The 26159-nt window shown below is 43.1% G+C and overlaps 1 protein-coding gene and 2 long non-coding RNA genes across 3 annotated transcripts in view; 2 read left to right on the top strand and 1 right to left on the bottom strand.

Annotated features, from left to right (window-relative positions):
* Positions 1-251: 251 nt before the first annotated feature.
* On the top strand, positions 252-17505 carry LOC128347641 (uncharacterized). The gene is made up of 3 exons (XR_008317633.1): positions 252-317; positions 12809-12858; positions 15392-17505. It is a non-coding gene; the product is annotated as an uncharacterized LOC128347641 (long non-coding RNA).
* On the bottom strand, positions 6303-26118 carry LOC128347639 (uncharacterized). The gene is made up of 3 exons (XR_008317631.1): positions 25982-26118; positions 25654-25822; positions 6303-7579 (listed from the first exon to the last, which is right to left on the bottom strand). It is a non-coding gene; the product is annotated as an uncharacterized LOC128347639 (long non-coding RNA).
* The window catches only part of CEP78 (centrosomal protein 78), a 38120-nt gene continuing 37619 nt past the window's right edge, over positions 25659-26159 (top strand). Inside the window, exon 1 of the mRNA XM_053302566.1 lies at positions 25659-25801. The gene's annotated coding sequence lies outside the window, so the exon portion shown is untranslated. The remainder of the gene's footprint in view (positions 25802-26159) is intronic.

The raw sequence follows: 26159 nt of genomic DNA, 5'->3' as shown, positions 1-26159 counted from the left end.
ATGGTAAACCATTCTTATATTTTTCCAAGAAAACCACATGGCTCTGTGGTTGCCAGGAGTCAACACCAACTCAGCAGCACAACCTTTCCTTTTTTATGTGGCAGATGGTCCCTTTTATCTAACAAAGAGCCCACCACAATATAATTATCCAATAAAAAACTATAATCTAGAAGTATGCATGAGCCTCCAAAGAACTATATTACCTGTAGATAATTTAAAAATGCGAGTATTTAAACTCTTACCTACTAGGTCGTGACTTCTACTGAGATCAGACGATATGAACTTATAGCCATTTGAGTAAGATATCAGAAACAATTGTAAGTATATGTAATTTCTATTTTGAGAGACTTGTTATGGAATGAGTGCTATACTTATATAAATACAGAATAGCTAGTACTTTGGTATATTTTGCTTTTTATGGATTTAACTATGCATAAATAGACGTTTGGATATGTTTCCTATAGTACCATCTATATATTAGAACGCTAAGGTGGTCCGTGGCTAATCTTGGGTGGCCCGTAGCACATCTCGCAAGAGTTCCTGCTGAGGAGGCAGGGAGGTCAAGGAGGAGGCAAAGAAAGAAGAGCAATGGCCAAAGTGAGAAGAGGCTGAACGAGCAAGCGAGCAGGGCCTTCCGCCAAGTCTCCGGGAAGGCTGAACAGGGATGGAAAAGCTAAGTGGGGGGAGGGGCTGAGAGAGAAGGCACAGAGGAGGGCTCAATGGTGGATGGACGGCCAAAGAAAGAGTAGGAATCGTGGTGGCAGCGGCCCAGGTTGGCTCCAACCACTGGCCTCCATCATCCTGCTGAGTCGCCTCACAAGGAGGAAGGCCGGGGCAGAAGAGCGCACCGAAGGCCATCCATGTAGGTCAAACAGGAAGCCCCAGCTCGGCCGTTCTCCTCACGAGGAGACTCAGTGGGGCGTCGGGGGCTGGCAATGGGCACATTTCTGAGGTGAGGGGCTGTGGGGGGCAAGGGGGAAGAGAGAGAGAGAGAGGGTGGGGAGGTCTCTGGGGTGACGGGGCTGTGGTGGGGGTTGAGAAGAGCAACTAGAGTTCGGCAAAGGGTGGGCTGGGACCTGGACAGGAAAGCAAAGGCAGCCCCTTTGCATGTGGGGCTGCTGGCAATGGAGCACAACAGACCAGTGTGGGGGGAAGGGGGGGAGAGAAAGAAGGGAGAGGAAGAGAGAGAGAGAAAGAAGGAGGATGGGGAAGAGGTCTCTCAGGTGAGGGGGCTGTGGCAGAGAGCGAGGGGAGCAAACAAGTACTAGTGCACAGATGCTCTGCGGGTTCAGCTAGTATACATTATACTGTGTGAGCCTGAAGAGAAAGATTTTGTGGGTACATTTGAATGACCCAATTTTTGAACCTGCTAACACCTATGTTTTATATATATCTGAGCTAAGGGGTTATATTGGTGTTATATGTATATTATTAGGGATATTTCTGTATCTATTAATTGAATACCATACATACTTGTTTGTATGGACTATTTATCATTATATTTCCTATACAGACACCTCAGAAACTATATAAACCAGGAATAAACACCTGGTTTAATATGATTGTACAGCTACTATTTTGAGAATAACAAGGTTCTATTTAAGTAATGCCACTGAAGAAGGGCTTGCTAAGGCCAAAACACTTTTGGCAACATTAGAAAAGTACTGGAAGAAGTTTTTCCTTGTATGTTCTGTCTCTGATTTCAGCTCTTTACAAGACACTGAGCTTGCATTTCCACTTCATTTATAATTGATTGGACTTTTCATCTATTAAATCGGGCATCTAGAAACTTAAAAGGAAACCTCAAGCATGACTGAATTCTAAGTTGTGACAATTTTTGAATGTATACTATATAGGAATTGTTTGGACTCATGCTTTAGACTGGTTTTTGAATTCATTAAGAGCATCTATGGTTTTCTATATATACTGTTTATATTGATGTTTTTGCTAAGACTTTTAATTAAATTTATTTATTTATTTATTTGATTTCTATACCACTCTTCCAAAAATGGCTCAGGGCAGTTCACACAGAAATTTATTCTATATTATTTTCTGATCTCATAGTGTCTAGACATTTAATTTTTTTAAAATTATCTACAGGTTATATAGTTCTTTGGAGGCCCATACATATGTCTAGATTATAGTTTTCTATTAGATGATTATATTGTGGTGTGTTCTTTTTTTTGGTATACATGTGAATTTGGTGGAACTCATTTTGGTCCTTGTTAGTTTCACACCCTTTTCTCCAAAAGGCAGATACTTGTCCCACTGCCACCATCTTTCACCTTAGGATAGAAAGCAATATTATTCCTTTTCAAAACCCTGGTAACGGGGTGTGTGTGTGTGAAGGGGGAGGTAGAACTAGACAAGCAGAGACGGACATAAAAGAACCAAAACAAACTTTATTGTAGGGAAAAGAATAAGATGCGGTTTTGTGTTAAATGCAGAATATGTGTGTGTTGCTTGCTTGTTAATTACTGGTGAAGGAATGAAGTAACAGTGGGCTAGATTAACACTTTTCTCCTACATAAATTCCAAAGCCAGATTACCTTCCCTAACACACTCCACAGTTTTACTTAAAAAGATTCTCCTTCCTGTACCAATCCCCCTGAACTGATTTCACCACAATTCAACTCACAAAATCTGTAGGTTTCTTCTACAGCCTTCTTGAGCTCACACCTTCGCAGGACACAGCTAAAGGGTTGTTTTTCCTGAGAGACTCCCTTCCTCCACATCCTCCCTCTTGTTGCTCCTTCTGCATCTTGGTCAGGAATAATATGGCCTTACCTGGCCAATGGCCTGTGACCTACTTCTCCCAGCCATCCTCTGTTTCTCCTGGCCAACTGCCACATTGTTGCTTCCCACTCTCTTCATCTTCTCTCTTCTAGGCTTCTTCTTTTCTCTTTCTGTGAGGAAGCTCCAAAAATGTCTTCTTTTCATCTGAAGCAGACCCGATCTTTCCGTAGGGCGAATTTGGGCACTTGCCCTGAGCCCCACGGCTTAGTCTAGATAGACAGCAGGGTCCTAGCATGATTTTCTCAGTGCCACCTACTGCCAAGCTGTTGCATTCCATTCACCATTCACCCGATCTTTCCGTAGGGCGAATTTGGGCACTTGCCCTGAGTCCCACGGCTTAGTCTAGATAGACAGCAGGGTCCTAGCATGATTTTCTCAGTGCCACCTACCGCCAAGCTGTTGCATTCCATTCACCATAAAAGTTGTAATAAGTTCTTTATGGAATGCAAGAGATGGCCAGCAGGTGGTGCTGAGAAAATCATGCTAGAACGCTGCTGTGCATCTGGACAAAGATTCATTTTGTGGAGACTTAGGCAATGAACACCTGTTGATGTGTGTGGAAAGTGAGTAAAATCACGCTTGCAAAAGCATTTCCCCAGTACTCTTTGCTGCTGTCTGGAAATATCCCATGTGGGTGAATATGCAAAACTGCAGTCTCACACCTATAGTTTGAAGTAGTAAGGTCGAAAATGTGCCTCCTTGTTCTGCATAATATTTATTTGTAGATGTCTATTCTGTTTTCTGACCTTGGTCCCAAATCAGCTTGCAATGTAGGAAAAAATGGCAATGATACATTAACCTTTGACTATCTAGTAAAAGTAACATGTACCGTCAAGTCTATTTCGACTCCTGGCACCCACAGAGTCCTGTGGTTTTATTTTGGTAGAATGCAGGAGTACTCTTATCTAAATTAAGAATACACAAAATTAGATTAGCTGTTTCACAAGACAGCTGGTATTCAATGGCCCTGTTGGTGGAGGGAAACTAAGAGCCCCTGGTGGCGCAGTGGTAAAACTGCCGCCCTGTAACCAGAAGGTTACAAGTTCGATCCTGACCAGGGGCTCAAGGTTGACTCAGCCTTCCATCCTTCCGAGGTCGGTAAAATGAGTACCCAGAATGTTGGGGGCAATATGCTAAATCATTGTAAACCGCTTAGAGAGCTCCGGCTATAAAGCGGTATATAAATGTAAGTGCTATTGCTACTGCTAAAGTCCAACTGGAGTAGAATAGGCATCTGTCACTTTTGCCTGCCTCCCTCTCTTCCCTCCTCCTCACTCACAGTATAGTTGGTGTTACATGCTATGTAAGAGGGCTCTGAGAGTGGGTTCTCATGTGACTCTCCTGGTGTGTGATCCCCTGTTGCACTCCTTCCTGTGTACCAGGAAAATGCAAGACGTTCCAGACTACATGTGAAGAGCACATGCTAAACCTCCTCCTGACACCAACTTCTGAAAATTGGGGTAATTGGGGTAAACCCAAGCAAAGCATGGGTTTTTCCCATGTGGTCTTGCCAGAACATCTTATTTGGGAGCAGCAGTCAGTATCTCTCTATGTGATCTGGAGTTGTGGGTGCACAACCTCCATCTTGGATACCTGAGCTCATGGGATCGTGAACTCTGCACATGCCCATATTTGGCAAACAATTCAATTTGGTTGCTTAGCACAAGCAAACATAGGGTGATGCTACCCAAGGCCATAATAACACGCAACTGTAGGGAATTATCCCCATAACCTCTCTTTCAAAAGAGAAGGAAAGCTAGCAAAGTATACCCCAGGTCAAAGAGACCTTCACAAAGGAAATAGTTAACTCTCTTCTTGCAAAAAAGAAGTAACTTCACTAATCTTCTCCTCAGGAATTCAGATAAACATGGAACATCCCCACCCCACCATCAACATGTTAATGATTTGGCAAGGACTAGGAGACGTTAAAATTCACAAGACCCATATCTCTTTCCACCTGGAGACATCCCAGTTGGCAGATAAGCTTTAAGTTCGCCCATTCAAACCCGTCGTGTACACTTGCTTCCAAACCACTCCACCTTTTGTTTCCAAGGATTACACCCAAGTAGATGAATTCATGCAAACATGAATTTCTTTGTTCCATACGAATTTCAGCCTCTCCAGCCAGGACACTTGGCTTGTGCATGGCCCCAGGGCATGAATTTGCCTATTTGTATCCCAGATCCAAACGTATGTTTAGCACTCAAGACACCCAGAGAACTCTCAGAACCTACCCCAGACCCAAGGAAAAAGAATCCTGCTTCCCCACTTAGATGGACTTATACCATGCTGGTTCTTCAGCTGACAAGTGGTCATGCTGTGCCACTTGCTTCTTTGATTTCCTGTCTTTCTGCTCTACCCCGCGAGGAGGTCTCCCTGGGTATTCCCCTTCAAGTGCAGTGAACACACCAACATATTGGGATTAGTAACACTAACTTTCTATCCCTTTAAAATTCCTTGGCCCCTTCTCTTTCCTCCTTTAAGCCTGCATTCTAGTTCTCTCTCCAGTAAGCCGTAAGCTGATCAATTTGACAATTTGAACCTTAAGCTAAAATGCCTCTATGACATGAGATTCTTATTATTGCTAGTTAGAATTTTTTTTTACCTAATTCCCTTTTTATCTTCCTGTAGCGCTTTTATTCTTAAATAAATCTGACTGTATTGCAGTTCCACATCATTTTCCAGACCAAAACTTGGCTTAAATTCATACTGTGGTGGACTGCTCCATATAGTCACTCTGATTCCCCACATTAGCCCAAAAGCCCAACTGGAGTGTTCAGCCAGTTGGGCTCTCTCCAGAGCAGTTCCATTAACAGTGGTCCAAGACCCCTCAGATTACCCTGATGGCACAGGGAGAGCCAGGGGCGCATATAAGTAATTTTGGCGCCTAGACCACCCCCGCCATGAGGCCCTCCCAGCACAAGGGCCCCTACTTTGGGGGGCCTCCTGCTGCGCCAAGTCTCTATTTTTTAAATTTCAGCCACCACACAGTCAAGGGGTGGCTGCTGGCGGGGTGAGCCGAGCAATACTTCTCCCACCACCACCACCCGGCAGCAGCGGCCAGAGCGATGCTGGGCCTGTCCATTCAGCCCAGCATCTCTTGCTAACTGCGAGGCATGCCTGTACAGTGGAGAGAGATCATCACAAGCCAATTATGTCATGGGCTTGCAACGATCTCTCTCATCTGCGCAGGAGCGCCAGAGATGCTGGGCTGAACAGACAGGCCCAGCATCACTCCAGCCACTGCCTCCGGGTGCGGGGGGAGGACTGCTTGGCTTACCCCCCAGCACCCGCCCCTCGGCCATGTGGTGGCTAAAATTTAATTAAAAAACCAGAGGTTCAGCATGGTGTGGCTGCAGTAGCCCCCCCCCACCATCTGGAGGCCCCCTGGACCTTGGAGGCCATGGATAGGGGCCCCAAGGTCCAGGGGTCAGAGTGCCCCCGGGGAGAGCAGCACTGCAGAGGCTCCTTTACTACATGAGGAATGTAAGAATTCACTCCATTATACATAAAGATCTGGTCCTTTCATAAGGTAAAGTGAGGTGGTTGGCTCAAAGTGCAAATAACTGGATTGCCAGCAGGATGGCAAGACACTCTGCCTCCTCACCTGCCCTCTTTCTGTGACCCTGTTATCCAAGTAGCTCTTTGCCAACTAAGCTAGCACTTTCCACGGCAAGCCTTAAGCTGCGCTCTGGTCTAACCGCCTTAGCCAAGTCAATTTACCTGCAATTTGGACTTTAAGCTAAATCATGTTCAGCAAGATTCTCGCTTCGAACATTAGCTAAGATTTTATTGCCTTACCTAAATAAACATTTGCCTTCCTGTACCCCATTTTACCTTTAATAAAAAGTTTGAACTGCATTTCTGCCTCCTCGTCCTTTTCCAAAATGTAAGATTTGCTCAAATTGATACTGAAAGCAAACTGCTCCCTCTAGCCAAGCTAATTCCCCAAGTTATGCCAAAAGTAAAATTGGAGTGTCCAGCCAGCACTCCTGGACAGTTCTGGTAAAATGTGGGGACTCAATGGCTCATGCCTAGTCCAACCAACCATGGTCTGTTGGATTGTCTGAATGGGACAATGTCACCCCTGGACCTTATTCTTACTGTAGCATTGTGAAATCTCTCTAGTAGTTTATAACTGGGAGAACAGCTATTTCTACTATTTGTAGTTCCATATTAGGCTAATATGTATTCTTTGTAGAAAGCATGTAGAAGAAGACAGAGGTAGGCATTGTAATAGGAGAAACTAAGGGCCACTGTCTAATCTATATATTTGGAAAGTGCTCACTTATTTTCCTACTTACAATATCCTGATGCATGCCAGCATGTAAATAGGCAAAAGAGTTTGGGGACATCTGTTTTAAAAGAGCAATGTGCGTGTATTTAAATTTCTGTTTACAATGATGTTTGAGTTTTGTTTATCTTTTAGATGCATTTCCCTTGCCATATCCCCATTATGATGCTATATAAACTGATACAGAGTATCATAGAATTGTAATTATAGTATTGGTCAATAGTAGGTTAAGCCAAATGAGGATGCTAAAATAATCAAATAATAATCCTGGCAGGCATTAAAAATAAAGATTTGCAAGCACTGTGCGGATGTCTTAACACAGGAACTATTACCATCTTGCAATAGCCTGATGTACTCTTCCAGGCCTCTGGGCAACAACTACAAAGAACAGTTTCAGCAACTCCTAGAACATTTCCAAATACTTTTGGAAGTTGTGCCTTTGTTCCTTTGCCACTTAGCATTCAGAGCCAGCTGGCTTTTGGAAGAACGCTGGGGAGAAATAGCAAACAAATTTCTTTTTAGAAGCAGACTTTAAAAGGAAAGGTGCTGCAAAAGAGCCTAAGGAAAACTAAACTATAAGTTGTGCCTTTAAGGAATAATGCAGAAGAAAGGACCTGCACAGAAGACCCTCAGGGCATCAAGCCTTGTGTAGTGGTAGAGGAATTGTTTGTTACTGTCACTGGATGTTTTTGTAAGATACTGAACTCTCCCTCACCTGTGGGTCTTACTCATACAAAATGGTTAGTGCAAACAATAGCCTCTGCCACTCAACAGGAGCCTGAGTACTTCTTGGCAAAAAACACCACACACACACACACACACACACACACCAACAATGCTTTATTGGAACTGATCCATTAAAGAGACTAGCTAATAGCCTTTCCAGATCCAGCACTGTCACACTTTGGGTAAAGCCAGTGTGCCTGAAGAATGAGAAAATCCCTGCTTATACCAGGGCAAACTAATTGGAAACTATTGGGTGTTTCTAATCCATATATAGCTATATGAGCTACCACCTTAAGTGGCGCAGTGGGGAAATACTTGACTAACAAGCAGAAGGTTGCCTGTTCGAATCCCCTAAGTTTCCCAGACCGTGGGAAACATCTATATTGGGCAGCAGAGATATAGGAGGATGCTGAAAGGCATCATCTCATACTGCATGGAAGGAGGCAATGGTAAACCCTTCCTGTATTCTACCAAAGACAACCACAGGGCTGTGTGTGTGCCAGGAGTCTAAATTGACTTGACAGCACACTTTACCTTTAATCCATATGAATCTCTGCTTACATTGGGGCAAACAGAAAGTGTGGTTTGGCAACACACTTCCTAGAGGGGGCTAATTCCCCTGAGTTCATCATAGGCCCATAAGGATAGCAAAAGACCAGAGACCTGGAGAGAAGCTTAAACATTTCTTCTTCCCAGCATCTCTTGGCTGCCCCATTGCCAAAGAGGAGTAAGAGCCCTACCCCTCAGCTGCTGCCTGGCAGCACATATCCTGGAGGCAGTTAGTTTCCCCTGGGCTCACCACAGACCCCTAAGAACAATAGCAATGACAGGAGGAAAACCAGGGTGCAAGGGAGAAGCATTGCATTCCCTCAGGGCCTATCTTAGTTGTTCTACCACTGTTAAGTTTGTACTGAATTGCATCATCTACTATAAGCCATCTTGAGGATCTCTGCTTAGAGCAAAGTGGGGTATACATCTTTAAAGTCAAACTACTTTACAACATTCTATGGCAATGAAACAGTCTGAAAATTAGGAGCACCATTTTGGAAAAACAGAGGAGCAGACCCTCCTTTTCCATCTCAGTCCTTATATTATTATTTCTCAGGAGTATTTCTGTCTCTGGCCAAATCACCACTTCCAGATAGTGATATTGCTAGTGATATTACTACAATTAAATAGTCCTATGTACTAGAAATGTATGCAAAAGATAGAAATCCTTTTTAAAAAAGTGCTTGTGACACAATTTGTCCTGTGTTAACACAATTAGAGTTAATATTATTCATGAAAAACAAACAAACTAGTATTCCTAAAATACACTGGGTTTTTTGCCACTGAATTTTGAATGCACCCAATAATAAGACGTTGGATATTGCTAAATTCATTCATTCATTCATTCAGTTTCTATACCGCCCTTCCAAAAATGGCTCAGGGCGGTTTACACAAAGAAATAACAAACAAATAAGATGGAACCCTGTCCCCGAAGGGCTCACAATCTAAAAAGAAACATAAGATTGACACCAGCAACAATCACTGGAGGTACTGTGCTGGGGGTGGACAGGGCCAGTTATTCTCCCCCTGCTAAATAAAGAGAATCATCACATTAAAAGGTGCCTCTTTGCCAAGTTAGCATACTAAAATATCTTCGCTATCCTGAGATGACGTCCATGTTAAAATATATTTATATGGTTTATAACTTTCCCCAGAATTGTTGTTAAAGCATGTCGGGTTATGCCCTCTTTTGTACTGATGATGCTGAATCTATTGCTTTATGTTCCACTGATAACAGTTTGAAATTGTTATTAGGGATGTGCGAACCAGTTCGGATCCGAACCGGTTCCAGTTCAGAGGTTCGGATCCGAACCGAACCACCCCCGATTCGGTTCGAATCCGAACCGAAGGTGGTTCGGTTCGGACCGGTTCGGAGATGTGAAAATTGGTAGGATGGTAGCTGGCACCCAGGGGTACCTGTCACCCAAATCCCAAAGCAATCGGACACTTGTACGATTTTTAAATGAATTTTTGAAAATTATTTTTATTTTTTTCTCATAGGATATAATGGGACTCGAACCAGGCCATTATTCCTTATTGTGCAGCACCCATGGGTGCCAACAACCATGCAAACCCTGAATCAATCAGACACCCCATGATTTTTTATGAATATTTGAAATATTTTTAATTATTTTTCTCATTGAGTATAATGGGACCCGAACCAGTCCATATCCCCTATTGTGGAGGACCTAGGGGCACAAAGGCGGGGTGGTTGGTAGACAGACAGGGGTGCCTACCACCCAAAAAATCCCAAAGTAATTGGACACTCCTTTGATTATTGGTGAATTGTTAAAATATTTTTGAATTCCTCATAGAGAATAATTAGGATTGCAGCAAATGTATAGCTTCACGTCGGGGGGAAAGGGGTGTTGTAGAGTGCAGTGTGGTGGGTGGTAGTTCCTAGGGTGGGCAAGGAAGCTATCAGAATTATTTGAAAGGAATTGGGCAAAGGGGTGATTTTTAAGTGATTTTTGAAGTTTACGCGTCTTTGAGGTTTTCCCCCATTAGGTATAATGAAGGGTGTATCGCTTCACGTCCGGGGGAAAGGGGTGGCTTAGAGCGGTGTGGGGTTGGTGGTAGTGCCGGGTAGGGGCAGGGAAGCTACCTGAATATTTTCAAAGGATTTGGGCAGAGGGCTGATTTTTGGTGAATTGTTGAATTTACGTGTCTTTAAGGTTTTTCCTCATAATAAGTTATAATGGAGCTTTCAGCAGCCCCATAAGTGCACATGGGGGGGGGGGTGCTGGGGTGGCCGAGAGTGAGTGGTGGTGTAGTGAACATAGGGTGCCAACCACCCCCATGGGTTTCTAACCCATGGGGTACAGGGATCTCTTGTTTCCAAGGTATTGAATGTGGATTCTATGATAGCATATTAGAGTGGATTCATGGTGTCTCATTGAAAATCTCATTTGCTATCATAGAATCCACACTCAATACCTCAGAAACAAGAGAACCCTGTACCCCATGGGTTAGAAACCCTTGGCACCCTATGTGCACTACACCACCACTCGCTCTGGGCCACCCCAGCACCCCCCATGTGCACTTATGGGGCTGCTGAAAGCTCCACTATGAGGAAAAACCTTAAAGTAAACTTCAACAATTAACCAAAAATCAGCCCTCTGCCCAAATCCTTTCAAATAATTCTGATAGCTTCCTTGCCCCTACCTGGCACTACCACCAACCCCACACTGCTCTAGGCCACCCGACGTGAAGCTATACATTCCCCCCGACGTGAAGCTATACATTTGCTGACACCTCCATGCTTCTTTATGGAGAAAAACCTGAAAGATGCGTAAACTTCAAAAATCACTTAAAAATCACCCCTTTGCCCAATTCCTTTCAAATAATTCTGATAGCTTCCTTGCCCACCCTAGGAACTACCACCCACCACACTGCACTCTACGACACCCCTTTCCCCCCGATGTGAAGCTATACATTTGCTGCAATCCTAATTATTCTCTATGAGGAATTCAAAAATAATTTAACAATTCACCAATAATCAGAGGAGTGTCCAATTGCCTTGGGATTTTTTGGGTGGTAGGCACCCCTGTCTGTCTACCAACCACCCTGCTTTTGTGCCCCTAGGTCCTCCACAATAGGGGATATGGACTGGTTTGGGTCCCATTATACACAATGAGAAAAATAATTAAAAATATTTCAAATATTCATAAAAAATCATAGGGGTGTCTGATTGCTTCAGGGTTTGCATGGTTGTTGGCACCCATGGGTGCTGCACAATAAGGAATAATGGCCTGGTTCGAGTCCCATTATATCCTATGAGAAAAATAATAATTTTCAAAAATTCATAAAAAATCATACGAGTGTCTGATTGCTTTGGGGTTTGGGTGACAAGTACCCCTGGGTGCCAGCTACCATCCTACAAATTTTCAGTCTCTGAACTGATCCAAACTGGTCCGAACCGGTTCGGATCCAAACCGAACCAGGGGGTGGTTCGGACAAAACCAAAACCGAACCACCCCTTCCTGGTTCGGACCCGAACCGGGCGAACCAGTTTTGTGCACATCCCTAATTGTTATAAATGGTTTTTATAACCAGGGTGTGTGTGTGTGTGAATTTATGGTTACTACCATGGTTAATACTATGCCTTTAAGTCAGCGGAGATCTTATATATATATATATATATATATATATATATATATATATATATGCCACAATTCAAATCCAAGAGAAAAGCTAGTGCTTACTCTAAGCATATGGTATAGCACATATAGGCTCCTCATATTTTGGTGTAGGAGAGGAGGTAGCAGTGCATTGGAAAGGCAAGCGTGACTGCAATCTGATTCTGTGCTTAGCCTGTGGGCCTGCTGCTCATTCCAGATCTGTACAAGCCTCTACCCTCTATGCTAGTTGTGACAGATATGGTGCATATTGGTCCCCTATGCCCTAGATGTTTCCTGTTTATTATACAGGGGGCATATATGTACATTGTTATTGAAATCTCAGAATTTATTTATTTATTTATTTGCTATTTAGGAACATAGGAACCTGCCATATACTGAGTCAGACCATTGGTCTATCTAGCTGAGTATTGTCTTCACAGACTGGCAGCAGCTTCTCCAAGGTTGCAGGCAGGAATCTCTCTCAGCCCTATCTTGGAGAAGCCAGGGAGGGAACTTGAAACTTTCTGCTCTTCCCAGAGCGGCTTCATCCCCTAACGGGAATATCTTGCAGTGCTCACACATCAAGTCTCCCATTCAGATGCAACCAGGGCAGACCCTGCTTAGCTATGGGGACAAGTCATGCTTGCTACCACAAGACGAGCTCTCCTCTCCTCTTTGTGTGTTGCAGTGGGGTGGGGAAAGAGAGAAAATGGATAGATAACAAAAGGGTAGGGACTAGATAACAAAAGGGTAGGGACTGCATGTGTTGTAAAATAGTAAATTCTAACTTTTTCTTTTTACTTCCCCACTATGGTTACAAAAGTGTAATGGTCCAGGTTGATCAGGATGTGGACCTAACAATGACAAATGAAGGTAGTTACATATACTGTGTGAATTGCTATAGTTACTGACTTCTATGGGGTTTTCCCCTGCCCCATTTCCTACATCAGTATAAATCTTATTTTGGTCTAGAAAGAAACTGTTCTTTCTGACCAGATATGTAAGTACTAAAAATGTTATTAATTTATTTTGGCTCTGGGAAAAGAGCTGAAAGTATGCACAAAAGGACTTGTGGCAATAGCTTAGGTAGCCATGAGGTCACTTGTCAGCATACTTGTATTACCCATGAGGCCATTCTGTTTCCCCAAACAACTATGAATACACCTTGGGTTTCAAGATACACGTGGGTAATGTTGACCACAGTGGCATTTTCCAAGTATCTCCTAACTAGAGATGTACAATTTCTGGAACGTTTTGAAATCATGAAAAACTTTTTTTCTGGTTTGTTAGCAGAGCTGCACAGAAGCAATTGGCTAGGTGCTCTAGCTATGTTTTTGAGTTAAATTATGAGAAAATCCGAAAAAATTAGCTCGGATTGGGGGTGCAGTTCTGGCATATTGGAAAGAATGAAGAAACATCGGTAGAGTTTCAAGTCTTTATTAAGGGTAAAAATGGGGAGTTACAGAAGGCAAAAAAAAAAGTTTGGCTAGCATTCTGAATGAGATTCTTAGTTAGAGGCTTACAATAATTTGGCTAAAGTCCTATATAAGAGCCTACTTAGAGGATTGCAATAAAAAGAGTGCCTGGAGAGCTGGGGGGTGGGGGGAGCAGGGAGGAGTAGCAAGAGAGCTTAGGGAGAGGTGAGATGCTAGTATTACCTATCCTTCCTAGGTGCGTTGGTTGCACGACAGCTGTACAAGTGTGCCTCATCTGGGGTAAAGTGTGGCATGAAGAGCGAGGGGCAGCAGCCACAGCTCGCATGTGAGATTCCATAGGATTGCAGGATCTAAACAGAGTCTGAGGCCATGTGGCTGGCTAAGAGTAATTATAGCTGCAAACATGGCCTAGGGCAACTATTGACTCAATCAGGTGGCTATCGCACCCCAGAGGGTATGGAGTTTCTGTGTAAAACAATAGAGTCCACAGAGCATCTGTGCGCTTGCACAGAGCATCTGTGCGCTCTTTGGGGCCGGCGGTTACCTCTCCCCCCCACTTCTGCCCCAGTTTCTGCTTCCAGGCCCAGCCACCTCTCCTCCCCACTGTCACTTCTGCCCCCCTGCCACTTTCTTTCTACCCTCCTGGGCCTTGCCTCCGCGGCCAGGCCAGGCCCGCCACCTCTGGCCTCCACAGCTGGGCTGCCAACACGACAACCCATCCTCCTGGGTGCGCCTCAGCCAATCAGGTGCGTCCGCCGCCCAGCCAATCAGCTGGGCTCTGGGACACACATTCCAAGGCACACCCAGGAGAATTAATATAATAGATTGCTAGATGGTCACTTTAGGTGGGCCCCTCTGGACAAAGGTAGAAGCCAGATATGCAAATGTGGTTGTGTGAGGATAATGAGGTGATGTTTGCTTACAATCTCAGGACTGTAGTGTCCCCAGGTGAGAAGATAAATGCTTTTTGTTTGTAAGCGTCCTTCCTTATTTTCACTAGCCAATCCATCAATTTTAATGCTGTGAGAAATGGTTGTTTCTACACTCCTTCTGAAGAGCTTTCCAATGGTTATCTCTGAGCAGGAGTGTCTTCCCCCTTAGCAATTGGCTTTTGGTGTGGGTCTATTCAGCTAACTTTCCTTTTTAGGGAGGGGTGGCTGCATTCTGACTCTTTAACCTGAAGGCATGTTGCAACCCTCAGCTTGTGCTTAATGACCAGCTCATGCCAACCCACGAGATGAAAAGTTCAAGGGCACTATGATCCCATAGCCCCATGCCGATAGTACATCTAAGGGGGTGCTCCTTGCATTACCCCAAAACGTGGCTTTCTGGCAACAGGGTTGTTTTTGTGGAAAAACAACCCCAAATTGGGGGGAAATATATGCAATACTTTTTTTTTTAGCATCCTTTACAGGCCTAGTCACATTGTTTCTTTAGGAACTTTATTATAACCTGCTTTGCTCACAACTTTGATCATGTTTGCTATATTGCATTTAGAAGTATAGTTTATTCAGACATTTAGTCCAAATGTAGTAATTTACTTTTAAATATTATTTGTTACAAATGGCCTGCAATCTACTGAATTCCAAAGAACCCAGCATCTCCTTAAGTCAGAATCTTCTATTTTCAGCATTACCTTTTTGCCTCCTCCTCAAACTGTTTAAGCAGGCAAAAAGTTAAGGTTGAAAACAGAAAAAACTGGCTTGCATACAGTGCAGTGCCCCACCAGCTGAAGAGTGGGACAAGCATGTTCATTCCGTGCATCCCCAAATCACGCTTTCACGTCTACCAACCTCTCAGAAGCTCTGTCACTAACTATTGTGTCATCTCCACAGTGTAATAACCTATATTTCTAGTTTATAATAGCTTTAATAATGTGGGCTGAAACTTACCTATGACAACCACCAAGATTCTTTACAATCTGTAGGATCAATCACTAACATCACTTCATATTTATGTCTTCTCTGTAGTTGCCCCAGGACTGTGGAATACACTTCCTTAGAGCTACTCCTTTTCCTGTTGGCTTTTAAGAAACAACTAAAGACACATCCCTTCAGCCAAGATTTTTAGTCGGTGTTTTTATGGATATTTTAAACCAGATGTTATATGTTTTAACTGTTAAACTATTAGGTTGTTTTATGCTGTACGCCACCTAGAGACTTTGGTAGTGGGTGGTATACAAATTTATTAAATGAATGAATAAATACATACATATAATAAGGAGGCATTACAAAGAAAAGTTGTTAATGATGCCTATCAACTTTTCAGAGACTCGCTAAAGCCCAAGAATCTCTTGGAAGTAGTCCAGATACTTTAACCTGAACTGGCACCTGGTGGACAGGGCTAGGTTGGTGGTGGCTGATAGGATTACAGCCAGCAGATTTTGCAAGTAGCCTCTCCAGGCCAAGCTCTAGGCTTCAGAGGACTCTCTGCAAACTGGATTCCATGACTCCCTCCAACCTTGCTCTATATTGCTCTGCATACAAAGGCTATGAGCACAGGGGACGTCTCAGGGTTGCCATATTCTGGCTCTCCAAATCCAGGCACCCTAATTTGCATTATATAAAATGACTTGCGGATAATTTGCATGTTATGCAAATTAGCAGGCACACTTTCCAGTTGACTTGTATTTGATCTGAATATCTACCAGCAATATTTGGGGAAGATATCTTTGCCTGACCATTTTCCTTGACATATTAACAGCAGCACTAGAACCAAAAAAAAGGGGTGGGTGGGAATGCACAGCTTTCTCATTAAGGTTGCAATTCTGTACACACTTACTTGAGAGATCTGATTGAAACCAACCTGCTTACTTCTAAGTAGGCATGCACAGAATGTAAAGCCAAAGTCCTTAAACATTACAATACACAGCCTGGCAGGCAAGCAGTGGTATACAAAAAAAGCAAGCATCCTCACAACAGCCAGATAAGAGATTCCCTGCTGATAAAAAACAAAGGCAACATTTCTTGTGGGGTTACTGTACTTGTGAACCTCCCAGCTAGCCTCCTGTGCTTTACCTGCCTTAATCCAAGTCCAGTGGTTGAGCAGAATAGTGACTGCACATTTTGCTCCATAACTCCACTTCTACAAGGGCTAGGGCTTAGCTTTAAAAAGAAAAGAAATTTGAACTCTGGGCGGGCTAAGCAATCCATGTGGCATGCTAAAATATGAGTACTACCCAGAAAATCAGGGGAGATGGCATTGCTACTTGAAGATCAGCAGTGGGCCTTTTTGAGAGCCCTAGCAGCTGTCCAACAATACTGACTTTGATCCTTTCTGACCCCGTCTCTTGAACATGCAAATTATACATGGTAATTGCTCACTCACTTTTAAAAACATGTATCTGCTTCATTCATATAAAGTATTGTGTGTAATTTAAAGAGTCAAATATCCTGGGTTGGAGGTGCTAAGTCTTTTTCAGTCTATTGTCTGTCTTCTTTGCAGCCAGCCCCCATCCCACCCCCCCTTCACTTAACTGGGCTCACTTCTGCTGTGAGATCCTGGCTGAGAGAAAACAAAACAAAACATAAGAGTTCAAATAGAGATTCATATAGGTCAGAGACTTCAGTCTTGATGTCATCTGGAGGCTCCTCTCAGCCTGAAGCATTGATAGTCCTCTAAGAGGGTTTCAGTACCTCCTCATCCCTGTCTGAGGAAATCGGAGTCCTGAGATTGGGGTGTGTGTGTGTCACTTTTAGTGTTGCAGCACACTTGATTTTGCTTCTGCCTGTTTAAGCTTATGTTACAAATGTTAACCTGGCCCCACTTCTTTGCACTGGGATAGGGCTAGACATGTGCATATACTGTATAATCAACTGAAAATGTAATTCTAAACAAAAATCCTGTCTGAAAAAAGTTGCCTTTTTGAAAAGTAAAAATCAAGAAATAGGGTTGGGCAGATTAAGATGTGTGTATTGTCAGAGGAGTTAGTTCGTGAATAATTTGGTAAACTGTTTTGCTCTCAACTGGATTCTTAAAGCATTGTGCTCATTCACGCTTTCTGGAAATTAATGGAAATTGCATTAAATATAAATGTTGGAGAAGTGCCTCTCACATTTTCATTCTGACCATTCTTTATTTTTAGTCACCAACTGTGTTCAGCCTGACCTTTCAAATTGTTTTTCAAAATATGACAGGACTCATACAAAAAGCAGTAAATATAAAAGCAAATAAAGAGCTCTCCTCTTCATCTGCATGTCAACAGCTATGCTGCGGAGCATCATAATTCTTCACTAAACACGGTGTTCACTTCAGCTGACAGGAAATTGACAGCAGAATACCTGCTGTTAGAATAACCAAGTTCTAATGTCTGTCAACATTCAGAATCTATCTTCTATGTAAGATGCTTTCATATTTCTGAATTTCCATAAAGAAAATATGGAAGTAGTGGTGCTTCTACTCTGCTTTTGGTCCAAATGATATGTAATTGCTTACATAGAAGTGATAAAACAAGAATTTTTTCTTAAAACAAGTAGGAGTCCCTCAAGAAAGAAAACAGGATGGATGGATGTGCCCCTTTTATTGATAAATGTAACTATGTATCCAGGGACAATTTCTGACATACAGCAATACAAGTAGTTTATATCAGCTGCTTATCTCCTGCAGATAAAGTAATATTACAATCTGTATTGTTTACAAGCAGGGCTGGACTGGGGGCACTGAGAGGGTGGTGGAATGTATGTGGGGCTTTGAGCAGAATTGGTACTTAAGGGTGGGAGTATTCACTGCTGTCGAGTGTGGCAGGGCACAGGGGCGCCCTGCGGGTGGGGCGCACTGGGAATCTGCCCTGTTGCCCTGTGGGCCAGTCCGAGCCTGTTTACAAGAACACATTTAAGCCTCTCCCTACCCCACTCTTGTAACTGCATCAAGAATGTTTTTTACCGCCCAGAGATAAAAGTTTGAGGCAGTGTACAAATGGGGGGGGGAGGGAAGAGTTCAACTAAAATCTTTTTTTACAAATTGTGAACCACTCAGGGACTTGCATATGGCATAGTATAAATTTGTGCTAAATGAAATTTTTAAAAATAATCATACCCAGTTTTCTCTTCGAGTCTTTCTCTTAGCCATCTAATGTAACAAGCATATTCAAGATCTTGTAGTATGAGGTACTCCTTTTAAGTACCCTTGTGAGTACCTTTTGTACTTAGAATCAGGTTGATGAAAGAGTAAGAGCACACAGTTTTCACCGTAAGAACCCTGTGGAAGCCAACCAAAGGTTAATTTAGTCCACCATCTCATTTCTCACAGTGGAAACCCTGTCTGCAGTACTGCCAAGTCTCCAGCTTCCTAGCACAATGGGTGGCTTCACATGATTGCCACCAAATCAATAAGCCAAAAACCAGAGGTGCACTCCCAGCAGGCATGTCATGTGAAGCTGCCAACAACCAGTTCCTACACTGAGTTACTGAGATTCTCCCAAATTTTGTCTGCCCAACTTCAAAGCTTAGTTACAGAAGTCAGAAGAATCTCAGTAACGTGACATGGGAACTGGAGGTTTGTAGCTTCACATGACACACCTGCTTGGAACACGTGCTTGGCTTTGCTGCAATTGTGTGAAACCACTCAATGTTACTAACAATTAAAGCTGTCCAAGACCTGAGCGTATCAGCTCAAAGCAAAACACTTTGAATCACAGTTGGGTTGTTTGCAAGCTAGTTGCAAACAACTACAGCATATGCTTTAGAGCATAGTGCTATTTGCAGACCTGTGTTGAACTTTGCTTTAGTCAAGTTCAGTGTTCTCTCTAACAGGGATTCCCAGATGTTGTTCACTACAAGTCCCAGCATCTCCAGCTGCAATGACCTTTGGCTGGGGATTCTGGGAGCTGTAGTCAACAACATCTGGGAATCTCTGTTAGAGGTAATATTGGTCAAGTTCAGTTCTGTGACCTTAATAAGAATTACACAACCTGAACTGCTTGATCAAAACAGAACACTTGGTCTTTGCTTTCTTTGTAGATCTGTTAAATAGCTCAGGTCTAAGGTTGTACAGGCAGAAGTTGCGGATGTAAAGTTTAGAATTTATAAAGTAAGTAGGAACAAATCTACCATCAATCTCAAAACATTATAAAAGAAGCACTAATATATACCAATTGCATCCCTTTCTCAAGGAGGCAGATCTGGCCACAGCTAACCACGCCTTAGTCATATTACAGCTGGATTATTGTAATGTGCTCTATGTGGGGCTACCCTTAAAGAATATTCAGAAACTGCAGCTAGTTTCCTAGCTAATGCAGTAGCTAGAATTTTATCTGGAACTGCCTGCTGGAATCATATTACACCCATTCTGAAAGAACTACAATGGCTACCAATCCCACCCCACCCACCCCCGGGTCCAATTCAAGGTGCTAGTTTTGAACTTGAAAATGGTTTGGGCCCTAGATATCTGAAAGACTACCTGCTCCCAAGGGTTTCTGCCCACTTGACAAGATCATTTGGTGTGGGGGAGTTCTGCTCCACATGCTGATGGTGAGAGAGGCTCAGCTGTAGAGCACATTTATGGGACAGGGCCTTCTCAGTCATTGCCCCCAGACTTTGGAATGCTCTCCTGGCTGGCATCTGCTTTTCAGCCTCCATCACAGTTTTTAGAAAACATGTAAATGTGGCGCTTCACCCAGGCTTTTTATATGAGAGTACAGTTTTTGCTGCTGCTGCTGCTTTGTGTTTTGTGTGTTACTGTTTATAGTGATCAGCCAGTCCCCTAAAGAGTGACTGGAAGTGAACCCTGTCCTTATGAACTCCAGTAATCAGCCAATCAGCACACCAGGTGGGTAGAACCTAGAGAGCCATTGGGAGGAAGGAGAGTTTCTTTGTTAGAAGAAGCTGTGTGGAGCTGCAGGAGAGCAACTCATGCAGCCATGGAGGATGGTTGCAGGAAGATGACTGAGCAACTCATGCAGCCATGGAGGATGGTTGCAGGAAGATGACTGCAGCACTTGGAAGATAGAATTGAAGGGCTTGAATTCTCAGCCAGGGTTTGGGTGAGCTGAAGAAAAAGGAAGCTGGGCATTGGCTCTGGGAAGTTTAGTCTAGGGAAAGGGTGTTGCAAAAGACTCTGTAAGCTTTTAAATGTGCTTTTTTATTTTCCAACATACCTCATATCCTTGCAACTGGGTAACCACAATTTTTTAAAGTGTGCATCCCCAATATCATCTGGGTGCTTTTTGAAGTATTATTGTAACCTACTGAGTATTTTTACCTGCAACTAAAAGCTGAGAAAGCCTCAGATGGAAGCAGTCTGTAGCATTTGAATGAAACTGTTTTTCTTTTTGTTCTTTTCTTTTACATGTCTCTCTGAGTGGGTTTTTAACTCGGTGTGTGTGGGGGGGGGGCTGAAAGGGGCTTTTGCTCTGGTGCAGACATGTCCTCAGACATTCAGCAATTATCAGTTTTCTCACGTTGAAGGCTTTTGTAATTTTCCAATAGCAAAATAGTTTCCCCTGGGAATTACATACCAAGCCCAGGGAAGTTCAAGATCTGTAATAGAGAGGGGTGGTGGTGGCAGCCGTTTTTGAACCTACCAAAAATACAGGAAAGTTTTAGGAGTAGCCTCTGCCAGAAAGTTCAGCAGGGGTGATTCAGCATTTTCTCTTCCTCTCTCATGAGCTTGCTCTGAGACAAAGGCTATAATCCACTACACTGTTTTACATAGATTTTTAAACTTTTAAATCAATCAATCTTTATTACGGTCCTAGACCAGCACAGGTAAACTTTTAAATAAGAGATATTTTTATATTTAACATTTGTATTTTAATTGTGCATTGCTTTAATTATACTGTTAATGGCTTTGGAATTATTTTAATGAAAAGCAGTATAGAGATGGAACAATATATAAAGAATTAGTTTTAGTACATTTACTTGAAACAGAAGCATTTTATCCCACAATCCCAGCACTATTGCGCCCTGTCCTAAGCATCCCCGTTTGCTAACAATGCATGTGCTCATATCAAGTTGTGAAGGAATTAAAATAGAACAATTTCATAATGTAAAGGAACACTTGAATAGGGAGGAAGATAGAAATTAACTTATTCAAAACCTCCAGCAGCCCAGTCCTAGGTAAAGGTAAAGTGTGCCGTTGAGTTGGTGTCAGCTCCTGGCAACCACAGAGCCCTTTGGTTGCCTTTGGTATAATACAGGAGGGGTTTACCATTGCCATCTCCCGCACAGTATGAGATGATGCCTTTCAGCATCTTCCTATATCGCTGCTGCCCGATATAGGTTTTTCCCATAGTCTGGGAAACATACCAGCGGGGATTCGAACCGGCAACCTCTGGCTTGATAAAGTATGTCTAAGTTTGCATAGGATCATGCTATAATTCTTCAATTTGTGGATTTACTTGCAATTAAGTCTCATTGAAATTGGTATGATTTTCTTTAAGCTGTATTTTCCCCCAGCTGAAACATGTAATGTGTTATGGGAATACAGAATCCTTTTTGCCTGCACAGAATACCACCAGTTGTTCAGTGGAAGATGTCTGATGTATTTTGAAAGTCAAACACATTAGCAAAACAAATATTAACAATGTCTGAGGAAAATGTATAGAAATAACTTTAGATAATGCAAAGATTGTATACAAATGTTGTTTGAACATTGACTCCTGACATTTCAGGCTGCTAATGTTTTCATGCACTTAAGAACAGCCCTGCTGGATCAGGCCCAAGGCATATTTTGTCCAGCATCTTGTTTCACACAGTCGCCTGCCAGATGCCTTTAGGAAACCCACAGACAAGGGTTGATGGCATGCCCTCTCTCCTACTGTTACTTCCCTGCAACTGGTATTTAGGTCCAGGTTAAATTAGAGAGCGCCTTCTTCGGTTTGATCCCCACTGCACGTTAAGATCATCTGAGGAGGTCCGGCTCCAGTTGCCCCCGGCTCATCTGGTGGCAACCCAGAGGCGGGCCTTCTCTGTAGAGAAGGAATGCGCTGTGGAATGCGCTCCCTGCAGACATCCGTAATTTGAATTCTTTATTGGAATTTAGAAGAGCCCCAAAGACATACCTGTTCGGCCTGGCCTTCCAGTGCTCTTAAATTGTTTTAAAGGGTCTTTGATGTTTGTGAACCGCCCTGAGCTATTTTGTAAGGGCGGTCTAAAAATCGAGCAAATAAGTAAATAAATAAATGTGAAGTTGGGTCCCACCCCCAATATGCATCACTTTACACTTGCTAGCATTGAACTGTATTTGCCATTTTGTTGCCCACTCCCCTAGATTAGAGAGATATTTCTGGAGCTTCTCACAATCTCTTTTGAATTGTACTACCCTAAATAGTTTGTAAAGTGTGCCGTCCAGTTGATTTTGGTCATCTGCAAATTTGGTCACCTTGCTGGTCAATCCAACATCTAAATCATTTATGAACAAGTTAAAGAACCCTGGTTGCAGTATAGATCCCTGGGGGATCCCACTTCTTACTTTCCTCCATTTAGAGAACCAGCAAGGCTTCTGCAAAGGTAAATCTTGCCTCACTAACCTTTTGGAGTTCTTTGGGAATGTCAGCAGGTGTGTGTGTGTGGATAAAGGTGATCCAGTTGACAAAGTATACCTGGACTTTCAAAAAGCTTTCAACAAAATTCCTCATCAAAGGCTCTTAAATAAATGTATCAGTCATGGGATATGGAGACAGGTTTATGTGTGGATTGGAAACTGATTGAAGGACAGAAAACAGAGGGTAGGAATAAATGAACCGTTCTCCCCCAGCAAGGTCTGTTCTTCTATGTGCTTAACACTTTTATTCTTGAGAATGCTTTCCATCAATTTGCTTGCAACAGATGTTAAGCTAACTAGCCTGTAATTTCCCAGATCCTCCCTTGATCCCTTTTTGAAAATCAGTGTTACATTGGCTACTTTCCAGTCCTCTGGTACAGAGTCTGATTGTAGGGATAAGTTATATATATTTGCAAGGAGGTTGGCAATTTCACATTTAAGTTCTTTAAGGATTCTTGGGTGGGCGCCTTCTGGCCCTGGCAATTTGTTAATTTTTAATTGTTCCAGAAAGTTTAGAACATCGTCTCTCTTCATCTCTGTGCAACTCAGTTCTTCAGCCTTTGTCCCTCAGTTCAGGGACAGGGATATGCTCAGAATCCTCTGCCGTGAAAACAGATGCAAAGAACTTGTTTAGCTTCTCTGCAATCTCCATATCTTTCTTAATAATCCCTTTCACTCTCTTATCCTCTAAGGGTCCAACTGCCTCCCTGGCAGGTTTCCTGCTTCTGATGTATTTGAAGAAGTTTTTGTTATCCCCCTTGAAGCTTTTAGCTAATGTTCCTCAAACACTTTTTTTGCCTCTCTTATTGTCACCTTGCATTTCTTTAGCCAGTGTTTGTGTTCCTTTCCGTTTTCTTCATTTGCGTTTGGGCAGTATACAAATATGGGGGGGGGTGCACTTTATTTTTATTAGTTTTCTACATCTCAATGTGACTTCCCGTTCATCTTTACATTTATATTGCAACATCCATATTTGCTCTCATGTAAATATTTTCTTCATATTTATATATCTGGTTATTATGTCCTAATCCTTGTTTTCATCACCATAGTAATCTATTAGTTTCATTACTATAACAAATTCCCCAACTGTTGTTTTTACATTTCAACCTCCGTTAATAAATCCAAATTCACACTGTTTTTCATATACTGCAAAAAGGGTTTCTAATCTTGGGCAGTATACAAATATGTTAAATAAATTTTGACCTGCCTTCCAATTTCTGAAGGAAGACTTCTTCCTCTTTATAAGTTTCTTGATTTTGTTAGCCATGCTGACATCCTCCCAGTCTTGGTGGTACCTTTCCTCCTTTTTGGTATACATTCTAACTGAGCTTCTATTATTGTGGTTTTACATAAGCTCCATGCATTCTGGAGTGAAAATCTCCTGATTTTCCCTTTCAGTTTTCTTTTCACCAAACTCCTCATTTTATAAAAGTTTCCTCTTCTGAAACTCAAAATGTCTGTTAGACTTCCTTGGCAATTATCTCCTTGCATGTATGCTGAATTTGATCACTTTCATCACTGTTCCCTAAAGGTTCCATGACACTGACATCTCACACCAGGTCCTGGGCAGGACTGGTGTAGACTGAGGATTAAATCCAAGGTCGCCTTTTCTGTTTGGTTTCATGACCAGCTGTTCTACGGCACGGTCATTCAGTATGTCTAGAAATTTTACCTGACTATGAATTTACCCAGTCTACTTTTGGGTAATTGAAGTCAGCCATTATTACAGCTCTGTCTCTCTTTGATGCCTCCCTGATTTCCTTCTGCAACTCCCAGTCACTGTCAGCATTTTGATCACAAGGGTGATAGCACGTTCCCAGTAGCACATTTCCTTTCAGGCCTTGTATTGCCAGCCACAGACTTTCTCAACTTGTATTGTATTGTCACACATATTTCCTCACCCACATGGTTTAAACCAGGGATTCTCAACATTGGGTCCCCAGATGTTATTGGACTTCAACTCCCATAATGCCCAACCCCAGTGGCCTTTGGTTGGGGATTACGGGAGTTGAAGTCCAATAATATCTGGGGACCCCGCTGGTCTAAACCGTGTAGTCAACCTTGTATTGTCACCCACTTTTTCTTAACCAAAAGGTCTAAAACATACTCTGCAATAAGTGAGCCAGTGTCCATTTTAGAATCACATTTCATATAGCACTTACTCTTTAAAAAAAAATCTTTTTTGAAATCAGAATTAAAAGCTTTTTTAAAAGTAGCACTTTTGGGTTCAAAGAATCGTGCAATGGGGCAGCGCAACTGTGCAAGGGATCCGAGACCTATGAAAAACCACTCCTAAGAGTCGGGCCAGGTTGTGGCACAGGGGCTGCAAGAGAAGGGAAGACCACCTCCTCTGCTACATCTTGCATTGTTTCTAAGGGCCCCCAGAGCAGACCCTCAGAAGTAGCTTTTTTTGGGGGGGGGCTGCAGGTTCTTTGGGCTGGCGCTCTTATGCAAGTATAAGTCTGGAACATGGATTCAATTCACTATGTTCTACTCAGGGGTGTAGCTATAATTGAGCGAAAGGGTTCAAAGAACTCGGGCCCCAGCTCCTGAGGGCCCTCCAGCTCCACCCCTCCCTATTTTCTTTATTATCTCCCTCACTCTGGGCTGGGGGGCTGCCAGAGAGAGGGATGAACACGGCCCCCTCTCCCCTAACTATGCCCCTGGTTCTACTCCTTACAACATCCCTGTAAGGTGGTTTGGGCATGTCTACCTTTTCATAGGATTGGACTGCAGCCTTGGGAACACCTACCTGGAAATGTCGAATTGACCTCAACGGAGGAAACACGAATGGGATAGCCGTGGTGTGGTGTGCTCCACGAACCGTGAGGAGTGGGAAGGAAGCAACACCGGGAGGAAATTCGTGCGCTGTGCGCTTACGCGCGGCCGAGTAAACAAAGGTAAAGAGAGATAGGCCGGGTCTGCAATGGGAAGAGAAATATTAGGGAGGGCGAGAACAGTCGTAGAGCTCGACGAGAGCTTTTCGATGGGGATGCTACTACCCACTCCTGCTTCTGTAAAAACCCCAAATGTTGCTCCCTTTTGGCTTGGGCAGGCAAGGGTTAAGAAGAGAGACTCACAATTCCTAGAGATACATTTTGCAAGGGCGGGGAGGTGGGCGGGTGGATCTGAATTCTAAGGCCACTGGCCGACCCGCCCCCTCCCCTTTTCTCTCTAGCGAGACTGGGGGTGCCGCGGCGGAGAGCGAGTAATACAGAGGCTTGTCCCGTTGTCTCTCTCAAGCGCCAGCGGGGTTGG

Source organism: Hemicordylus capensis, chromosome 2 (genome assembly GCF_027244095.1).
Source record: "Hemicordylus capensis ecotype Gifberg chromosome 2, rHemCap1.1.pri, whole genome shotgun sequence".
NCBI classification, from domain to species: Eukaryota; Metazoa; Chordata; class Lepidosauria; order Squamata; family Cordylidae; genus Hemicordylus; species Hemicordylus capensis.
Note: the sequence above shows the minus strand (reverse complement) of the source record. Positions and strands in the feature narration are given on the sequence as shown.